The sequence below is a fragment of the Cyprinus carpio genome, chromosome A8 (assembly GCF_018340385.1).
Source record: "Cyprinus carpio isolate SPL01 chromosome A8, ASM1834038v1, whole genome shotgun sequence".
Lineage (NCBI taxonomy): Eukaryota > Metazoa > Chordata > Actinopteri > Cypriniformes > Cyprinidae > Cyprinus > Cyprinus carpio.
In genome coordinates this window covers 16,204,297-16,223,709 of record NC_056579.1, presented here as the reverse complement: position 1 = coordinate 16,223,709, position 19,413 = coordinate 16,204,297, and the positions used below count along the sequence as shown (strand labels likewise).

Sequence of the window (19,413 nt, the reverse complement as noted above, 5' to 3'; positions counted from 1 at the left end):
ATCGGGCAGCGCGGCACAAACCAGGAGGATGCCATTATGACAAAGACAATGTGTTAATATCAAACATGCTGCAACTGACAAAAGCAGCTTTACACTGGCCCCGAGACACAATGTGTCAGAGTCTAAACACAGTGTGAGACAAAGTGCTGGGATTTTATCAAGTAATTTTCTGATAGCTAGCACATGCATTGTTGTTGGTGGTGTTTTATGTTATTGGTGGTGATTTTTATAAATATGAGTCTATTTTTGTGTGTGAGAATATCAAAACCTTAAATATAATGTGAAACATTACAGGAATAGTTTAGCCAAAAATGAAAAATCGATGAAAATGTACTCACTTTCAGGTCATTCATGATGTAGAGGAGTCTATTTCTTCATTTGCTCATTAATGGATCCTTTGCAGTGAATGGGTGCCATCAGACTGAAAGTTCAAACAGCTGATAAAAAACACAAAAATACACAAAAGTAATTCACATAACTCCAGTCCATCAGTTGCTGCATGTTTGTAATAAACAAATCCATAATTAAGGCATTATAACTTTAAACCTTCATTTTTGGTCAAATGTTTTCATGTAAAGGCATGTAAAAAAAAAAAAAAAAAATTCCAGGAATATTATTTGTTCAGCTAACATGTCACAGTTTCTATGAAAGGTAATATTGCTCAGTACTTGTGGGAGAAGTCTCAGCTCCTACAAAATATTCACTGACTCACTTCACTGCCCACCTCTCTCTTTTTTATATACTCCATCTTGCTTTCTCCCTCCAAATCCTCTCCTATGTGATCTGATACACATGTCTACATGTAACTGCCAGGCTCCCAAGGGTAATGGAGTGGGGTCCAGGGTCTGTCAGCCCTGAATCCAATATTTAAACTCATTTGTAGTCAATGTCACCACCCCTGCATGTGCAGCAGTGCAGAGCAGCAGGAAAACCCCAGTACCAGTGCAACTTACTTCAGCTTCAGTTTAGAGGATCATACTCCACAATAGACACACACACATAATACAGCACATAATGCATTCTAAAATGGAATTAAATACATACTTTGGGTTAAATATGATTTCTTTTTAATGTTTAATTGACAGCAGGCCACAGATTCTGTAAAAAACATTTTACACTGTATTTAGTCAAGAATATTTTCTTAAATTGTAGAAAAATTATGTAATTAATTTATAAGGATTTAACTGTTTTTTTTTGAGGGGGGGGGGGTGCATTTAAGACTAGCTGAATAATGGGCCTTTAGACAGACATATTTAGTCATTTCAAGATACACTGTAAAAATGTTGTAAATTAAACAAATTATTGGTTTTCATTTCAAAAGAAAATACTGTTTCAATCTTTCTGCTTTAAATTTCACATTTCAACTTTACTTGCGGTTTCTTTGTAATTTGCGAATTTTACTGGCAATTTCTGAGTGAAAAATTATTCTACAGCATTTAATTTTTTTTTTTTTTAATTTCTTCCCAGTGTAGTGGCAAGACACTATTGGCAAAACATGTTTTATATATATTCTTTGAAATTGATTCATGGGCAATGCATGAAGTGGAAATAATTATTGTAATTTATATAATCACACATATATTATATTATATTGTATAATTATTATATATATATATATTATGTGTGTGTGTTTTTTTTTTTTTTAATTTCTTCCCAGTGTAGTGGCAAGACACTATTGGTTTTAGATGTTTTATTTTTTTTGTTTTATTTTTTCTGATAATACTGAATGCTTCTATGGTCTGTTAAAATTCACGATCCTTCACGATCCTGTGTTGTTATGTATTGCAGATGTGCATATTTGTGTGTGTGTCTGCTTGTTTAAATACGTGGGTGTATGTGTGTGATGCCCAGGTCTCAGGAGGGTTGCTTTGCACTCAGTCTGCTTCCTGATGGCGTCTGGGACTTCAGGTTGTAGAGGCTCCAGGATCAGGTTGCCTCTGTAGCCATTGTCACTTGCATGGATTTGGCTAATTCATCTTGCTAATGGCCGGCAGCTAAGTTGAGCGCTATTATTGTTTTTTACCTTCTTTTTTTTTTTCTCATAACACTGTACAACATAAGCCTGTCCCCCCATGTTTTACCACTGATATGATGCATTTAGCACTATTTATCTTATAAGCAACCATTTTAAGCAACCCTCAGCAATATAAACAGTAATTTTCAACAGTCTTTGAAAGCTGTTTGTGTGTGTAACCTCCAATAATGCTCAAATCATACTTAAAGAGGCTTATTTTTTTAATGTTTTTATTTTTATTTTATTTATTCTTACCTAGACACTTCTGCATGAAATGATGAAAATGAAAAATTCACGAGTTACAGCTTTGGGAGGATGTTAGCTTGATTTTGAGATTTTGACTTGCAGAGAGTTACAAATAGTCTTAAAAGTCTTATTAGAAGTCTTAAGCTATTTAAGTAAGAAGTGCACTATTTGCTACATTTTGGAATGTTAAAGTTCAAAACAAACTTTCTCATGAGATTATCTATGAATATTTTGTGTGTTGAAGCTTGCCTGTGTGGATGAACATTATGTGTGAAATAGTATTTAAAATGCTTTCAGTAGAAATAAATAAAACTCTAGCTGCATGTGAATTAAACACACACACACACACATACACACACACACACACACACACACACACACACACACACACACACACACACACAAACAAATAAATTTGCTTAAAAATTACTCACCCCCAGGCCATCCAAGATGAGTTTGTTTCTTTATCTGAACAGATTTAGAGAAATTTAGCATTACATCACTTGCTCACCAATAGATCATGTTTCTCTCCTGATTCAGAAAAAATAAATAAAAAATAAATTACTGGAGAAAACAATATTCTCTTAATATTCTCCAGTATTGTCATTCTGACTGCACCCCTTCAAATACGATAGTCTAACCTCTTAGCAGTAAAAATTACTTTTGGGTAGTACTTTACATTTAACAAAATGAAGCCAGAAATGTAGTCTATAAGTGGATTTAAGCTTGTGGGTACTATTTTTTTTAAGCAGGGGCCTATTCCCAGTGGAGTACCTCAATGAGTGACCTCTTACTTGAGCCCATCACCGCGGAAGGTCGTCGCCGCACAAATGAAGAACATGAGAAGTGGTCCGGGGTCTAATCAAGTCCTCTGGCATCACTCACTGGGAGCAATTAAGCCTTCTCCGCTGCTCCGATTCCACCTAAGTAACCAGATATGCTCCATCAACATTATGAATCAAAAGGGTTTTATGAGATGGATAAAAGAGCCAGTCTCTGTTCTTATAGACCTTTTGAAGTCTTTCGATCACACATGCTTTGTCTAAAATGTAGGTTCGAGAGTGATTTGGGAGGGTAGATGATCACTGGCCAAGCTGGAAAAAGCAAAAATGAGAGTGATACTTTGTAAGCATGACACAAGTATGTGGTATGGCGATGATAGGGAATGACAGGACTGTGCAGATAAAATCTAAAAGGGATTGCAGAGATTGACTAGTACTGCTTGCACGTACCACTCACCAGATTCTGTTTCTCTCAGTCTCAGGTTCACCACAGAAATTCATTACTATCATGGAGCGTCTGACACAAATGAAGTCCTGGCACTTGCAGCATACCTTCTCAAACCACAATACTTTATCATCAGCCATCTTAGATTTGTTTCTCTGTCAGGGAGCCGGAGTGGAGAGGAGAAAAGAGGGGTCAGCTTCACCTTTTGTTATTAAGCGAGAGGGTGAATTCTCAAAAACTTCAAAACTACAAATTGCATAAATAAATAAAGGAATGCTTTTTTTTATTCTTGTTTTATAGTAAACTAACTTAAAATGAAATATGAGCTAGATTTTTAGAACAAGATTGCCAAACAATAAGATAATTTCAATAATACATGTGTTAAAACATTTATTTATTTATTTTTTTTTTTTGTGCAGTAGATTTAGAGAATTTGCAGTGCCAATGAATGAGCAGTTAATGCTGCAGGAAACTATTTCTGAATTCGAAATAGCATACTAGCATACACTACTACTATTAATATTTCTGACACATTTTTATAAGGCAGAGTAAGGATATATACTTTTTTCTGAAAACATCCTCTTTACGGTATTTTATTATACTACACTGGTCCATTGTCAGAAATAACAGCAGATCTCCATACAGAACGCATCAGATTTCCCCTCACGAAGATGCTCTACATGTATCTTTAAATGCATCTGCTATTCAAATAAGATCGTTCCTGTACTGTGTGTGGTCCCTGTAGCAGACACCAAAGGACAAATCAGGGACATCCATCATGAAAGGCGAAATTAGATACAGAGGAAACTCTACATTCACGATGCAGCAGCATGATGAATTCCCAAATAAACATGACACAATTAATCCTCAATCAACAGAACATTAATGTACTAGTCAATTACTAATCAAAGTCCACGTGTATAGAAAGTATCTTCATTCATTCCTGCACAGGAGCTCCTTTCCTCTCACTCTCTCACAGACGTACTCACACATCCCATCCCCCTCTTCAGTGGAGCGACAGATCACCTTAGAGTGCTGGACTGAGGAAAGGAGAAATATGAACGACATAGTGGGTCAAAGTAGCAGCCCCTCATTAAGGATAGAAGGCGTTGGCTGCAGGAGGTTAATGGCCTCATGTCCCCTGACTGAGAGAGAGAATAAGAGAGGGAGAGTGAACAGTTGTACCTGAATCCACATTACCCAGTGTGAATACTTCAAAAAGGCACACAGGAGTCAGTTAATCTAATATACTGTTCAAATCTTAAATATAAGATGCCATTGTACCATTAAAGGACAAGCCAATCAAAATCTGAATTTAGTGGCTCACTGATTTTTGAGACATGAGACAAAACTAGTGAAAGGAGTGAAAAAGGTTTATTGTTGAATTAACTAGTTCAACATGCGGAGATATTCACCTATGTTTGGGTTCAATCTCCTGTTTCTCTCAAGACGTGTTTTTCCATTTCTGTCACTTATGAAACACTGTTGGATATTAAAATATTGTGTTAAATTTTTATTAGAGATATTAGCAAATCTAGCATTATCTTCATTAAAATTTCAGCTCTATCAAATACATTGTCACCACAGTCAGAAAATCTGATAAGTGTTGACAAAACAACCCTATTTTGTAACAGTAGCCGTTTTGTTTTCCAGATGTTATGAGGATGTTCTTATATAGGGAAATTATCTAAAATTCCCAAACACCTTTGACTGGTATTGGAATATCATGGTTGTTATTAAAATAAGAACAGTGTACACCAGGGTTCCTCAAATCTTACTCTGGCAACCCTCTATGGACACCTTGGCAATTGAATCGCCATTGGCTAGTAAATTTCTTAGTTTACTTGCCCGACTAAGATAAGAACAATATGAAATGCATTAAGGATTAAAGAGCTGCTGGATTCATGAATATTAATCAGGTTGTGCGCATTTGCCTGATCTGATTCACTGAAATCAAAACAGGGACAATGATACTAGAGCGCAAGCCAATGAGATTGCAGTTTGTGCATTAGTCCTGCCCACTACCGGAAAACCCAACAGTTCTTAAAAGCTGAAAAAATCCAAAGGAACTCTACAACACTAGGAAACTACAACAAAGAATACTGTTTACATGTAGTACGTCAATTGTGTCTCTCTTTCTGCATGTGTGAGAGAAACCGGCGGCGAGTCATGCGCCTTCACACTAGAGTTTACGGTACATCAAATATAGGTGCACTGCGCATCCATTGAGATGAACTGAAAAATATAACAGATCGCTTAACGGAGAGTGAAACTCTGAAGCATTCAGTCAGAGAGTGTTCGCAAGTTAAAATATATCTGTGCTAAACTTATACTTAGCCTCCAACTAACACACTGGCGAGTAAAATCTGAGGATTTATTAGCCGTTGGCTAATATTAGGCATCATTTAGTCGCCAGAATGAAAATTTAGTCGCATATGTGAGTGATTTACTCGCAATGTAGAGGGTTGTCTGGAGGGCCACTGCTTTGCAGAGTTTAGCTCCAACCCTAATCAAACACAACTGAGCAAGCTCATCAAGGTCTTCAGGATCCCTAGAAAATCACAGGTAAGTGAGTTTGATCAGGGTTTGAGGTAAAACTCTGGAGTGCAGTGGCCCTCCGAGACCAGATTTGATGAACCCTGATAATACTTACTATACTAAGGGGCATTTTCAAAACCACAGCTTTTTCTATGCGGTTTGACTGTTCGTCCCCACGCAAACGCAGCACCGGGTCACTGAAACCAAACATTTTTGAAAACTCCTGCCAGGGTAAAGATCTTCAAAAACTCCAGTTGCAGTGTAATCGTGTAGACAGCGAAACCGGAGATTTTGGCTTGTGACGTCGGAGCATGTGCTGTTATCTCTTCTTCTTCTTGACGTCGGAGTTTTTGTTGTTATTCTTTTATTTTTATTGTTGTTGTCTTCTTATATGTTAGGTGCATGTGCTGTTATCTCCGCCTACTGGAAACTTTTTCAGGCTTCTGATTGTGGAGAATTTTTTTGTGTTTTGGTTTATATTGCCATTGTTTTTTTGTTGTTTGTTTTTTTTTTTTTTTACATTTTAAATATTAGATATATATATATATATATATATATATATATATATATATATATATATATATATATATATATATATATATATATATATATATTTATCTCATCTGATAAAACTCTTGATGTTAGAGCATGCGCTCATCATCACATATATGTTTTTTTTTTTGTTTTTTTTTTGACAAAAAAAAAAAAAAAAAAAAAAAACTCTTTCTGTTAGCAAAGGCTGTTGGCAACTCATGCTTCACTGTCCTGACATAAACTAAAGGCTTCTGTGCACACTCTCTAAAAAAAAAAAAAAAAAAAAAAGGTACAAATCCGTCACCTTTTCAAAGGGTACACTTTTGTACCTTTTAGGTATTGATAAGTACACTTTATGTACACATATGTAACTTTAAGGTACCATTATGGAACTTTTAGGTACAAAGGTGCACCTTTTAAAAAGGTTCCATCTAGTGTCAGCTTCTCTACCTATTTTCCTGAGAGTGTGGTTTAAAAAGGGCCATTCAACTTCCTGATTCAATAGAAAACATGCCAAAAAAATGCACAAAAAGAAAACCTGTCTCATCTGGTAAAACTGTTCACAACTATTGATGATACAGTACATCCTCCACTCATCAGTGTATAGATGTTTTTGTCCAATAAAATGCTCTCCCTGCTAGCAAAAACTGTTAGCAAATCATGCTTCACTGCTGTGACATCAACTTAATGCTTCTGTGGTTGAAAAAAAGGCCATTCAAAACTTACTGTTTAATTAGAAAATATGCCATCCTATGACAGGAATCTGTCTATGTAATCCTATTTCAATGTCTTAAATCTCAGTATTGCTATTTAAAAGATACCAACAAGAACACATTTTAGTAATATGCCAGCATAGATTTTCCATATTTATTGCTTAGAATCTGAAGATCTTACAATGTTTATTAAATGATTTAACTGACTTTAAACTGTAGCATCTAATCACATGATTTTTCCCTCCTTGCACAACTATATGTCATTGAGATCTGGACTTCATCAATAATACCTCAGAGTAAAAAACATGGATTTTTATATTTACATGTAAATATCGCTATCACCTTGACATGTCATGTGAAATGAATTACCATGTAGATTAAGGATTACAAATTAGTCTCATGAATAGTTGATTGCATGGAGGATATGAGGAAGGCTGAGAGTCTTTCATTAACCCAACGCTAACGAAGAGTGAGTCTGCTCACCCTAACGAGAAAATGTCTATCACCCTTGCTCTCCATTCCAACAGTGTTACAGAAGATGATGTGGTTATATTTAGCTCAGTTGAACAGAGAATATCTGTTGTTATTTACAGGCATGAATGTTAAGGCCAACTGTAAATAGAATATTTCCATCTCTGCTTTCCTGACATCTACATGTCCAGATGCTAATGCAAGTAAACAACCACAATTAAATACTTTCACCTGATCTCTCGCATTTTCTCTTTTCTTTATATCTGGTTTGGGCGCATAATTACTTGTGCAATGTTCAACATTTGCATCAAACACATTAGCGTATGCTGGTATGATTCAAGAGTATGGAATCAAATTAATCCTTAACTGCTTTTTGTAATTGTACTATTTTAGATATATAAGTGCAACATATGGCAAAGAATTAGATTTCATTATCTTAACCAGCATTTTCACGAGCACAGAAACACCTGATTGCATATACAAGCATCTCCTTGGTTTCAAAGCATCTGGTCTTAATGCCATGAAACATCATTTGTTTTATGTGGTATATATTTTAATTTCACATAAAGTGTGTACAGAGAAGCTTGTCTTGTCAAACAGCATACATCTTAAAGGGGTCATATGATGTTCACATAAAGAAAATTATGTTTTTTGTTTGTTTTGATGAATTTTGTTTTTGAGGTTTAAGGTGTATGTTGATAAAAAGAAAATTTATTTTCCACATACTGTACATTATTGTTTTGTCCTCTATGCCCAGCCTTCTGAAACATGTCGATTTTTACAAGGCTCATCTCTCTGAAAAGCGAGGTGTGCTTTGATTGGCTAGCTATCCAGTGCGTTGTGATTGGCCGAATGCCTCAAGCGTTAGGAGGAAATGTTACGCCTCTTAACATATTGTGAAGCCTTTTCTGGCCAGAGCGACGAGACAAAAAAATAAAACCCATTATAAACGTGATATAAACATGATTTCTAGTCTTGTTTTCTTTTGGAAGGCAAAAACAAAGTCAAACAACAATACTACAAAGAGAATAAAAGGTACGCCTTCTTTCTTTGCGTGAACATCTGTGTGGCATTATACAAATCTTCCCACACAGTGACGTAGATATGTGGGGGCATGTTAGAACGAGCTGTTTCAGGGGGGCGTGGACGAGTGTTAACTTTTATAAAGAATTTCTCTTTTAATTTGAGACTTTAGTCTTTGCAATTTCACAAATCTTCTTTATTCACCAAGAGCTTGTAACACTCCAAAGAGAAAGGAAAATTTGAAATCGCATCATATGACCCCTTTAATTTAGACTCCCTTTTAGTGGTTCGAAAGTCTTTTTAGCCATTTAATGTGATTCCTTTGTGTTCATTAAAGGGCAAAATCCTGAACAATAGCCCAATCCCTTTTCAGCTGCTATGTTGAGGGCTCAAAAGTGCTTCTCATCTTCACAAGTCAGGATGATTGCAAATAAATATAGGTTGTGGCTCCTTACTGCATGAGAATAGTTTAAAGTGCTTTCATTTTTACAGTAAATGCACTTCAATCTTTGTTCCATTTAAAGAATAAACAGATGAACATTGACATATGATGCGTTGCATAACAATTAGCCAATGAACTCAATGAGAGTCAGTTTTAGCAGGTAATATACTTTCAATTTCATGCAATCTCCATATGCACACCATCTCCTGAGAGAACTGTCAATGGCACTGCCAGTCATTACATGAGATTTTGTTGTCATATCGTATATGAGATGCTGAATGCTCTCCTGGAAGGGAAAATAAATGAGTGAAAAAGTGAGAAAGGACAAGAATAGAATTACAAAGATGGAGGCAAACAAAGAGAGAGAGAGAGAGCAGGATGAGTGTGGCGGTGCTACTGCAGGACTGGTGGATGATTATCACGAGAAAACTGTCAGTCAAGTTCTTGTGTCATAGTACGCTTATGAGAGGATTTGGATACTTGTATACTCTGATTAGATATGGACTCTGGCCCCGCTTGAGTCTTGAATGAGCCAGGAGTGAGAGCAAGTGTTCATAACGAACTCACATGCATTTTGCTGGCCTACTAAGAACCCATATTTCTTTTAAAGGTGAAGAGGGGGAGGAGGAGCAGGGTAGCAGTAAAAGGAGCGGCTCACGTCAACAGCACAGCCTGAGACTCGAGGCTGTTCATCACTTCCTGCAGAGTGAATGCAAAACAGGAAAAAAGCATGAAGATGGCAAGGCAAGGCACATACGAAAGAAAAAGAAAGTGAAGAAATTCTTCACAGCTGGACATCACATAGTTTTACTTCTCACGGCAGCCACGACTTGACAGATGATGGTTTTAGTAAAAACACTTTGCTTGATTAGACTTACAGGTTGCTGTAACCTTGATTTTGTTTATTTATGACTTTGTATATCACCTGCATTAAAAAGAAAGAGGAAAAAAACACTTTTACAGGATTTATTTGCCCAAAAATGAAAATTCTGTCATTATTTAATCCCTGCTTTAATACTATCATTATTTACCCACATTGAGTTTCAAACCTTTTTTTTTACTAACTTGTAACACAAACAATTATTTTAAAGAATTTTCACATACATATTTTACATACTGACATTGTGAACATATGTAAACAGTGAACTGACAGTTTTTTATTATGCTCTTTTTTTGATGAATAAAATGTTATAAAGAGCAGCATTTATTCATTTTTTTAAAAAATGTTAAAGTAATGTAAAAGACTCTATATCATGTTCGATCAATTAAATGCATCCTTGTTGAATAAAAATGTTCTTTAATTTCTTAAAAAAAAAAAGGTGTCTTATAGACCTGTGAACAAGCCAAAGTATGTGACAAGAAAACACATTCCTAATGATTTTAATCAATAAGTAAGTATGTAAATAAGTAAATAAATTCTCTGTTTGGCTGTTGCATTATAAATTAATTTAGGTGATTGGACAAATATAGACACTAAATGCATCTCTATGCATTTAAATATACCATGCCGACAAGTTCAATGTCATTAAATGGTTCTCAAGTGTCTCATAACCATATTTGACAGCATATTTGCAGATTATGAGCAAATAATGGCTTCCTTACATGAAGTGAACTATCCCTTTAAGGTCAAAGACTTAAATGTTGACAGCTCATCTGCAGTTAATTATAAAATACAAGTGTAACCTATTAAGATAACCAGAAGCGAGATTGTCTTTGATTAGCTCTGCGCAACTAGTGCTGTTGTGGTTCCAAACACTCATTCCAGCAGGAATGTCACAACAACGCAAGGCTTCAGAATGGAAGAAATAAAAAAAGCCCTGTCTCCTCGCTAAAGTGCCATCCCCACTCACGTCTGTCATAAGCCTCGCTGTAAACACTTTTGCACTGCATGTTTCATCACCAGTAAATACACCACTAAGTCACAGACTGAGGAGAAAGATAGAGAGAGACACACAGTGAAACACGAATGTGTTGACTTGTCATGAGCATCATCGTCTGTCTGTTGACTGGGTGCTGTGCCACTGGCTGCCATCTTAGTTTCAGTACCCATGAACTACAGACCTCAGGAAACTTCTTGTTGTCGCAACGATGAGCCACTTAACTGAGTCATGTCTTGGATTTCAGTTTGTATGCACATGTGCGTGTGAGTAGAGTTTGTTCAAGAGGAAATCAGTATTATTACATGCCCACAGAATTCAAACGCTGGTCTTCATCCTTAAGGTTCTGAAGAATGAAATTTGACTTTACAGACTTGGAGGCTTCCAGAGATACAATTAAAGATGACACTGCAATTACAGCATGAGAGAGGAAGTACACCGAGGTGGTGGGAGGATGAATGAAAGAGCGAGAGCTCGAGAGCGACGGAAAGCTCGGAGAGAGGTAGAGGCGGCAGAAAGCGGCAGAAACGAAGTGAAATGTAAATCAAAGCGGGCGATAGTTTGATAAAGTAATCGGCACTCCAGGAACAAGCAGCAGACCCATGGTGTCAGCTCTTACCGATTCAACCGAGCTCCCACGGACACTGCCAGCATCAGATTTACAAATTGAAAATCATTAATAATTCTAACCAGGACGTGATAAATCTGAAATCTCTCTCGATGAACCTGGACACACTTCCATAAATCAAAAAGATTACTTGGGAATTTTTAAAAATCTGACGTCAAAGTGTCAGGCTTACTAATGGTTTTTGTAGATCTCTCAAAGTGATACGCTATTAATCTGTGATACATTTGAAATATGTCAGTAGGCCGATATGTGATCTCTCTAATATCAGCAGTTGGCTGCTTTATGCTCAAAACACGACGAGAGCGAAGGGCCGAGGTGGTGGGGGGAGCAGAAAGAGAGAAATGGAGGTTGAAGTGTGTGTTGCACAGACTAATATATGCTGTTTGGGAGCAGAATCTGAAGTAAGAAAAAAAAAATAGTATAGGATACATTTGCTCAAGAAGTAATACAGAAGCAACAGTGTCCAACTATAAAGTTTGCAGTGGTCTACAAATAGACCTGAATGGGTTACACTGGCTAGTAAAAGTAAATCATGGCTAAATGTAAATTTATTTGAAATGACTTGAAGAGGTGATCTATGAGTGAGGTGGTTTTTAGTGACTTCTCAGCTTGGTTAAATAAAAAAAAAAGGTCTGTAACGTTTCAAAAAAAAAAAAAAAAAAAAAAAAAAAAAAGCTACAGTAAAAACCTTAACTTGTAAGGTGAAAAACTGTAAATGGTAACACTGAATTACATGTAATTTTACTGTAAAATACTGTCAAATGTATGATTTTTGTAAGTAAAAACTATGAATTACAATATTATTTATTTTTTTAAAATAAAAAAAATGAATTAGGTTATATTTTATTAACAGAAGTCCCTGGCACATCATATATTATTGTATATATATATATATATATATAATAGTTTATTCTCATTTTGTTAGCAGTAATGTACAAATCTGTATTACTGTATATTATGCCACCCCCCCCCCCCCTTTTAGTGCACAATAATATATTATGCATTTACTGAGAATTTACAGTACTGACTAATGGTGCAAACAGATAAGACTGATAACAACAACAAAAACAACAATAATAATAGTCAAAAATATAGAATATATTATATATGTTATAATATAATGTATTAAAATATTTAAAAAATAAATATATATATTTAAAGAGTTTTTTTAAAAAAAGGTTGCAGTACATATTCTTTCTACTTTATTTTTGTAGTTATTATTTTTGAGCTTGTGTTTAATTAATAAATGTTAAATAGTAAATGTTAATAAATAAAATTAACATAAACATACAAACATTTAGTATTAGCTTTATAAATAACGATAAGCTAGATGAAATGTTCTGTTATATTTTAATTCTGGCCTGGAGGAGGAACAAATTTATTTTGTTTTTAATAAATAAAATAAAAATAATAATAATAATAATAATAATAAAAAATTCAGAAGTCCAATGCACACCACTGCTATGAAAGGGGAAAGAAAGAAAGAAAGAAAAGAAAAGAGAAGATGAGAGAGAGAGACATAAAAAGAGAAAGAAAGAGAAAGAGAAAGAAAGAAAGAAAGAAAGAAAGAAGAAAGAGAAAAAAAGAAAGAAAGAAAGAAAGAAAGAAAGAAAGAAAGAAAGAAAGAAAGAAATGTTTAATTTGAGCTATTTTTTACACATCACGGCTCTAGGTTATCTGAGTTAGCTGAGGTCCCGTAGCCTGCTGGGCTGAGCACGGTCTTTTGCTTGTTTGAGCTGGATGCTAAGCCTGAAAGCGTCCATTGTGCTCACTGTGATATCTACTCCGGCAAGAACAGGGCACCCATGCAATCTGAATGTTATTTGCTCCCAAAACCTTTTCTTTCATCCTAAACCATATGGCTGAAAGAATCAATTAATCTACTACCTCTTCCTCTCTCTAGTGTCTTTTTTCCCCATGTCTCATCCTCTTTTTTTAAGAAAAATAAATAAATGAATAAAATAAAGTGAAGGAAGAATTTGCAAGGCCTTTTTTACTAGAATGTATCTACTTAAAAAGAGCAGAAAAGTACATAAATTGATTACAAGTTTGTTTTTATGTTTGTTTGAGGCTTTATCTAACCATTAAGTCTTAACGTTTTTAGAGACCCACCAAATTCTGAGATTAATTGGGGTTAATCAAACAATTTATGAGATTAATTGGGGTTAATCAATGTTATAATGAATCAGTTAAAGTGAAAGGGAAAAGCAATAAACACTAGAAAAAACTACAAAGTTTTTTTTTTTTTGTGACAGGTCTTCTAGAACCACAGTCCAGCTTTTGAGATTTTAATTTTTTAAATGGAAAACCAAGGTTAGCAATAAAACCTAAGTTTATAGCAATGTTTAAGTCCAGCAAACAATAAAATAACCCAGTAAATTTTTCCCTTTTTTCCCTTTTTTTTTTTTTTTTTTTGAGGACCTGTCTGCTGTTTGTGATGGTAACACCACTGGATCTTCTGAGGGGAGAGGCTTACATGCATCCTGACTCTTCTCAGTCAGTTGTCGCTATTAATTGGCTTTTCCTGTCATTACTTTCAAAAGACAGGCAAAATCCACCACGATAATCTGAGAATCACCCCCTCCCCCAACCAAAACACGCTGAGAGTAATTAGCAGAAGGTTTAATTGGCTCAAAAAGAAAAATCTCTTGCTGAAACTGTACGTCTTTCATGACAAAGACGCCCGTGCAGTCCCTAGACGATCACGTTAAAAGTGAAGTATTTGTTTGATTGTCTCTCAATGGAGTATAAGAGGCCTCGCCAACAATTCAGGTGCACTTTTCATGTGAAAATCTTTTTCTCACGATTCAGAAGCGCACACTTCTTACTTCTCCTCTTTTTTTATTTTTTATTTGAGACGAAGACCGAGAGAGAGAAGGGGTGGAGTTTCTGAAGGCGACGGAAACAAAACTCCGTCTTTGACAGTGACATCAAAGGAGATGGCTTCTTTTGTGTTGGGAGAAGAGGTGCGTTTGAAGTGCTCTCCTGGAAATACTGGAGTGCGGGAACGAGTTCATTGTTACCCGGCTCTGCCGATGATTATCTTCCATAGGCACAGAGCAGTGAAGGGGCCTGTCAGACAGTCAGACAAGTAATGATCTATACACCCGATGCTGAGGCTTCAACTCACAGCAAGACACAGACACGTTCAACATGCTGCTCATTCACAGATTCCCGATAATAATAGGATTGAAGATACCTTATCATTATCCGTCTTGGTTTTTTCGACTAATGCTTGTTAAGAAATGAGGTATAATTTTAACAACCTGGGCATTTCATTTGCACATCTTGTTATTAGTTTATACAAATGTGTATTCACACCCTAGCTTTCCTAAATATCCCTAACAATGGGGTCCAAAAGTGTTGAAACAGCTTGTCAAACTGCTTCTTTTGTGCACTTTTTTTTTGGAATTTAATAGATTATTTGGAGTACATTTAAACAAAAGCATTTAAAAAAAATAAAAAAAAAAAATATTTGTTGTTTTTTTTACTTGTTGTATTTTTTTCATTTTTTTTTTATTTATTTTTGATGAAAATTTGGTTATGTTATGTTATGTAAGGCTGCATTTATTTGATCAAAATTACTGTATTGTGGAATATTTTCAAATATATTAAATGTAATTTATTCCTGTAATAGCTACATTTTTAGCAGCCATTCAGTCTTCAGTGTTACATGATCTTTTGGAAATCATTTTATTATGCTGATTTGGTATATATAATTTGATATCTTATAATAAGATTAATTCAGGCCTTTTCACCAAACTTTAATAGGTTTCTTTAATACTCAGGAGACACAAATAGAGGAACGAGTATTATGAGTGTACTTATAGCTTCTGAATTTTGTAGGGCTTTTGGAAAAGAAAGCCTCTGTTGCCTCTGCTGTTATGGGCAGGCAGTCTATAGCGCTGCCTGTAAAATCTTTGCGAGAGGGTCATTAAGGATATTTCATTATCTCCATATTGCCAAGGTCAGGTTGTCCATATATCCAGTTTACAGCTGCTGTGGGAATATGCTGCAAGTGTAGTATAATAGACCAGAAAATGTCCACACCGGGAGTGATGGGAAATCAATATCGGGGCCCAGCTCATCAATATAAACCCCATTTTCACAAGTAGGAAGAAGGCACTCAAGAAAAAAAGCAAGGAAAAATAAATTAAATCAAAGAGAAGAAAATATAATAAAATAACAGGCCAGTGTTCATAATGTGCTTTTTCGTTGTTGTGTTGTGTTCTGGGAGCGAATCATCAGATGAGGGGAGTCGGGAAACCAAGTTTGGGTTGATTTTGCTGTAATCCACCCACGCTGGATGGAGTCGGTCGTAAATGTTATGCTACATGTGTGTAAATGTCTTACAGTAAACTCGAAAATGGGTGACAATGACTTTTGTTACATCCAACTCTGCCTCCGGACTGATTCATACATCTGCTCTCACACGTTGTTGTGATATCTGATGTGTAATCGATTCATTCTGAAAACACACTGTACAAAGCCACTGAAAACTAAAAACCATATCATAATACAAATGAAGTGATTCATTTCAACTCATTCCTCAATAACTGGTTTTACAGTAACATATTTACAATGGATGATATAGATAAAACAAACTTCATGTAAGTGCTTCAACAAAATACAACCTGCACTTTTCTGTTTTCAAAACATCCAGAAATGTCATTCCACATAGGCTTGCATTATAAGTGAGTTACTGTAGAGACATTTTTGTTTGTTTTTAAAAAGCAAGCCTAAATTATCATCTGTAGTGACTGACAGCAAGCCACAGATGCAATTGACTTATGCATCAGATCAAGATGCGTTTAATTCTTTGCATACATGCATTTGTAAAAGTATGTATTTGTAAAACTGATTTTTATATATATTTATATTTTCATAGACCACATCCCTTATCTTATTAAAAACATAAATCCAAACTTTAACATGATGCAGTCGGTCATGAGCTACACAAGAGCCAATGACATTTCACAGTCAAAACTGATAATGTGGATGAAAACGATGAATGCTTTTGGGGTCTGTTCCTCGCACAAAGCAATTGTTTGGCCTCAGAAGACTCTGAATATTTGTAATATTTGCAAAAATTTTGACTATCTGTCTGTAATATCATGTGTTTTAATATAATGCATAAGCTCAGGCAGGCCTCAATATGATTCGATAGCTAATATCACTTCCAGTTATCCGTTCTGTTTGCCCCCTTTATACAAACACTAGAATGCTGAAACATCCTGTAAGCATAAACTCGAAAGCATTTTTCATCCAAATTTGAAGTGCAGCGTGGTTAAACTGTGCAAGAGAAGTTAAATGAAATGAGCCTGAGGTTGTGTATGCAGTCTGCACTAGCCTGCAGCACTTTTTGTTTATGCAGAACTATGTTTCTCCAAGACAAAATTAAAATGCTACAAAGACACTCTCGATAACGATGCCAAAAAAATTGGAGGATTTGATTGGGACTTCTGATTCTGAGACTTGTCATGGATCGCTTCATGTTGATGAGGGTTAAAAGTCAACTGTATCCAGTGACAGTCACAGGATGTGACTGCTTTGTCCTCGACTGCACTGTGTGGCATCACGTCTGAAAAGTCAGAGGGGCTTCGGCCACGTGCTTTCTTGTACAATACAGCACATCTTCTCTTTTACAGGGAATAATGCTCAGACCACCCTCTTTCCACACACATACACCCCCATATACACACTGACACAAGCACATTTTTCGCTCTCATCCCGTGCAGAATGCTTATTAACATCCTCTGCGGCATGTTAATGGCTTATTGACCAAATATGGTGTAATGAGGATCCAGGAGTCAGCCGGTGGTGATCTATGGTGAAGGGAAAGTTGCCTGTGCCACAAAGATGATGACCTAATTTTAATATCCCAGCACAAGCTGAGAAAATGACCCCCGTTCTGATGACAGCTATTGTGGGCGAAAGCCTCACAGTTACTGTATGTGTCACTGCTTGAAGCTGACCCACCCTTAAACCTCATAACAGCAACCCGGCCCCATAAATGACTCGTTTGTGCCATCTTCGCACCATTAAAAAAAGTGTGTGAGACAGCAGGCAAAGACAGCAACTTGGCTTTGCCTTTTAAAAGTCACCTTCAAGTGCAAAACCTCGCCGCCGACTTAATGGATGCGTTCAAAGGAATAAGGCAATAGCGGATATGGGAAAAGGGTCTCTGTCCCCCTAGATAACCTTGAAGATGTATGGTGTTTTAACATTCCACACCAGCCTCTGGCTCAGGCATCTTTTAAGTGCATATTTGATCATGGACCGTACATACTGAAACATTAATACGTTTCCTTTCTAAACATTGGGCTTTTTTTTCTGCCTTCCGGAGAAAGGGGCTATGCAGACTGTCAATGCATGTTATGGTAAGAGGGTGATGAGACCTGGTGAGGTATTAGCATTTCAGAGAAAAGCAATGGGGTATGTGTGTGTGTGTGTGTGTGTGTTTTATAGTGGGACTATCTGTACTCATTTTTCAATCATGCATTATTTGAGTTGAACAAAGGATCTGGTTTAACTTTTATGACTTAGATTTGCTTGGTCACCTTGACATGGAAATAAAGCGTTTTTATAACATTCTGACTCAAATTTAGAAAGTCTTTGTGCATTACTCCTTGTCTCTGCAACAGTAAACTAACACTGGCAGTTTATTTTAAATAAAAGAAAAGAAAAAAAGTTTTAAAAATCTAATTTAAAATGCATATGCTAAGTAAATTTTAATGACTCTCAAAATGTCATGTGTTATAACATCAAGTGAAGAATATAAACATATTTTTAATATTTTTTTAAATTTTAGCATTTTTATATTAATTTTTTTATAGGTGAAATAAAGAAAAAAAAAGTTTGACATTATTCTTGTGGTTTATGTTTTGAAAAAAATGTTAGTCATTTTAATTAAAAGGTTGACTCTTAAAATTTAATAACATCAAGTGAAGACAGTGAAAAAAGTAACCATATTTTCATATCTTGAATGATTGTGAGAATATACATCTTAATTATTATTTTTAAAGTTGTTTTTATCAAGTTATGAATAATTAATTCATCAATATTTTTTTAAGTCTCACCACATTACAACCTAAAAAAAATTGAGTCAATGATAAATAAGTGTGAGATGAAGAAAAGTTTTATATTAATAATGTTGTTAACTCTATATTTATAAATGGTTTGGAAAAAGTTTGACTCTTAAAATGTCATGCGGTGTAACATAATTTTGAAGTAAAAAATAATGTTTCTATATATATATATATATATATATATATATATATATATATATATATACATATATGTATGTATATATTAAGGTAGAAGTTTTCTTATGGCCTCCAAAAAATAAATAAAAATAATAATAATATTTCTAAATTTAACATCATGTCATTGACCCTCTCACCACTTCCTGCCTCGATCTACAAGTCCAAGTAAGTGTATTTTGAGCGATGCTTTACAGTTGTCCTTTCCACAAAATATATGTGTGTGTGCATGTGCACGTGTGTTAAGTGTGAGTGTGTGTTCTGCAGTCTCAGCAGGACAGGGGGCAGACTGTGGATTTATGTGGCCAGCCGGTGGAAATGACCTGTTTCTGTCATTGGGTGTGTGCCCCATCACGAGAGGCCCTAAACTATATTGGCACGGCTCTGACAGACATGTTTGTCACCCAGTCAATTTGGAAGATACCGAGACAGCAGTAT

At 35.5% G+C, this 19,413-nt stretch overlaps 2 long non-coding RNA genes across 2 annotated transcripts; one reads left to right on the top strand and one right to left on the bottom strand.

Annotated features, from left to right (window-relative positions):
* Nucleotides 1–2,836: 2,836 nt before the first annotated feature.
* On the bottom strand, nucleotides 2,837–6,351 carry LOC109058315. Its single transcript, XR_002012426.2, has 5 exons — nucleotides 6,141–6,351; nucleotides 4,903–4,969; nucleotides 3,500–4,632; nucleotides 3,271–3,354; nucleotides 2,837–3,183 (listed from the first exon to the last, which is right to left on the bottom strand). It is a non-coding gene; the product is annotated as an uncharacterized LOC109058315 (long non-coding RNA).
* Nucleotides 6,352–14,133: 7,782 nt separating this feature from the next.
* LOC122146021 lies at nucleotides 14,134–15,040 on the top strand. Its single transcript, XR_006160715.1, has 3 exons — nucleotides 14,134–14,485; nucleotides 14,571–14,679; nucleotides 14,766–15,040. It is a non-coding gene; the product is annotated as an uncharacterized LOC122146021 (long non-coding RNA).
* The last annotated feature ends 4,373 nt before the right edge of the window (nucleotides 15,041–19,413 follow it).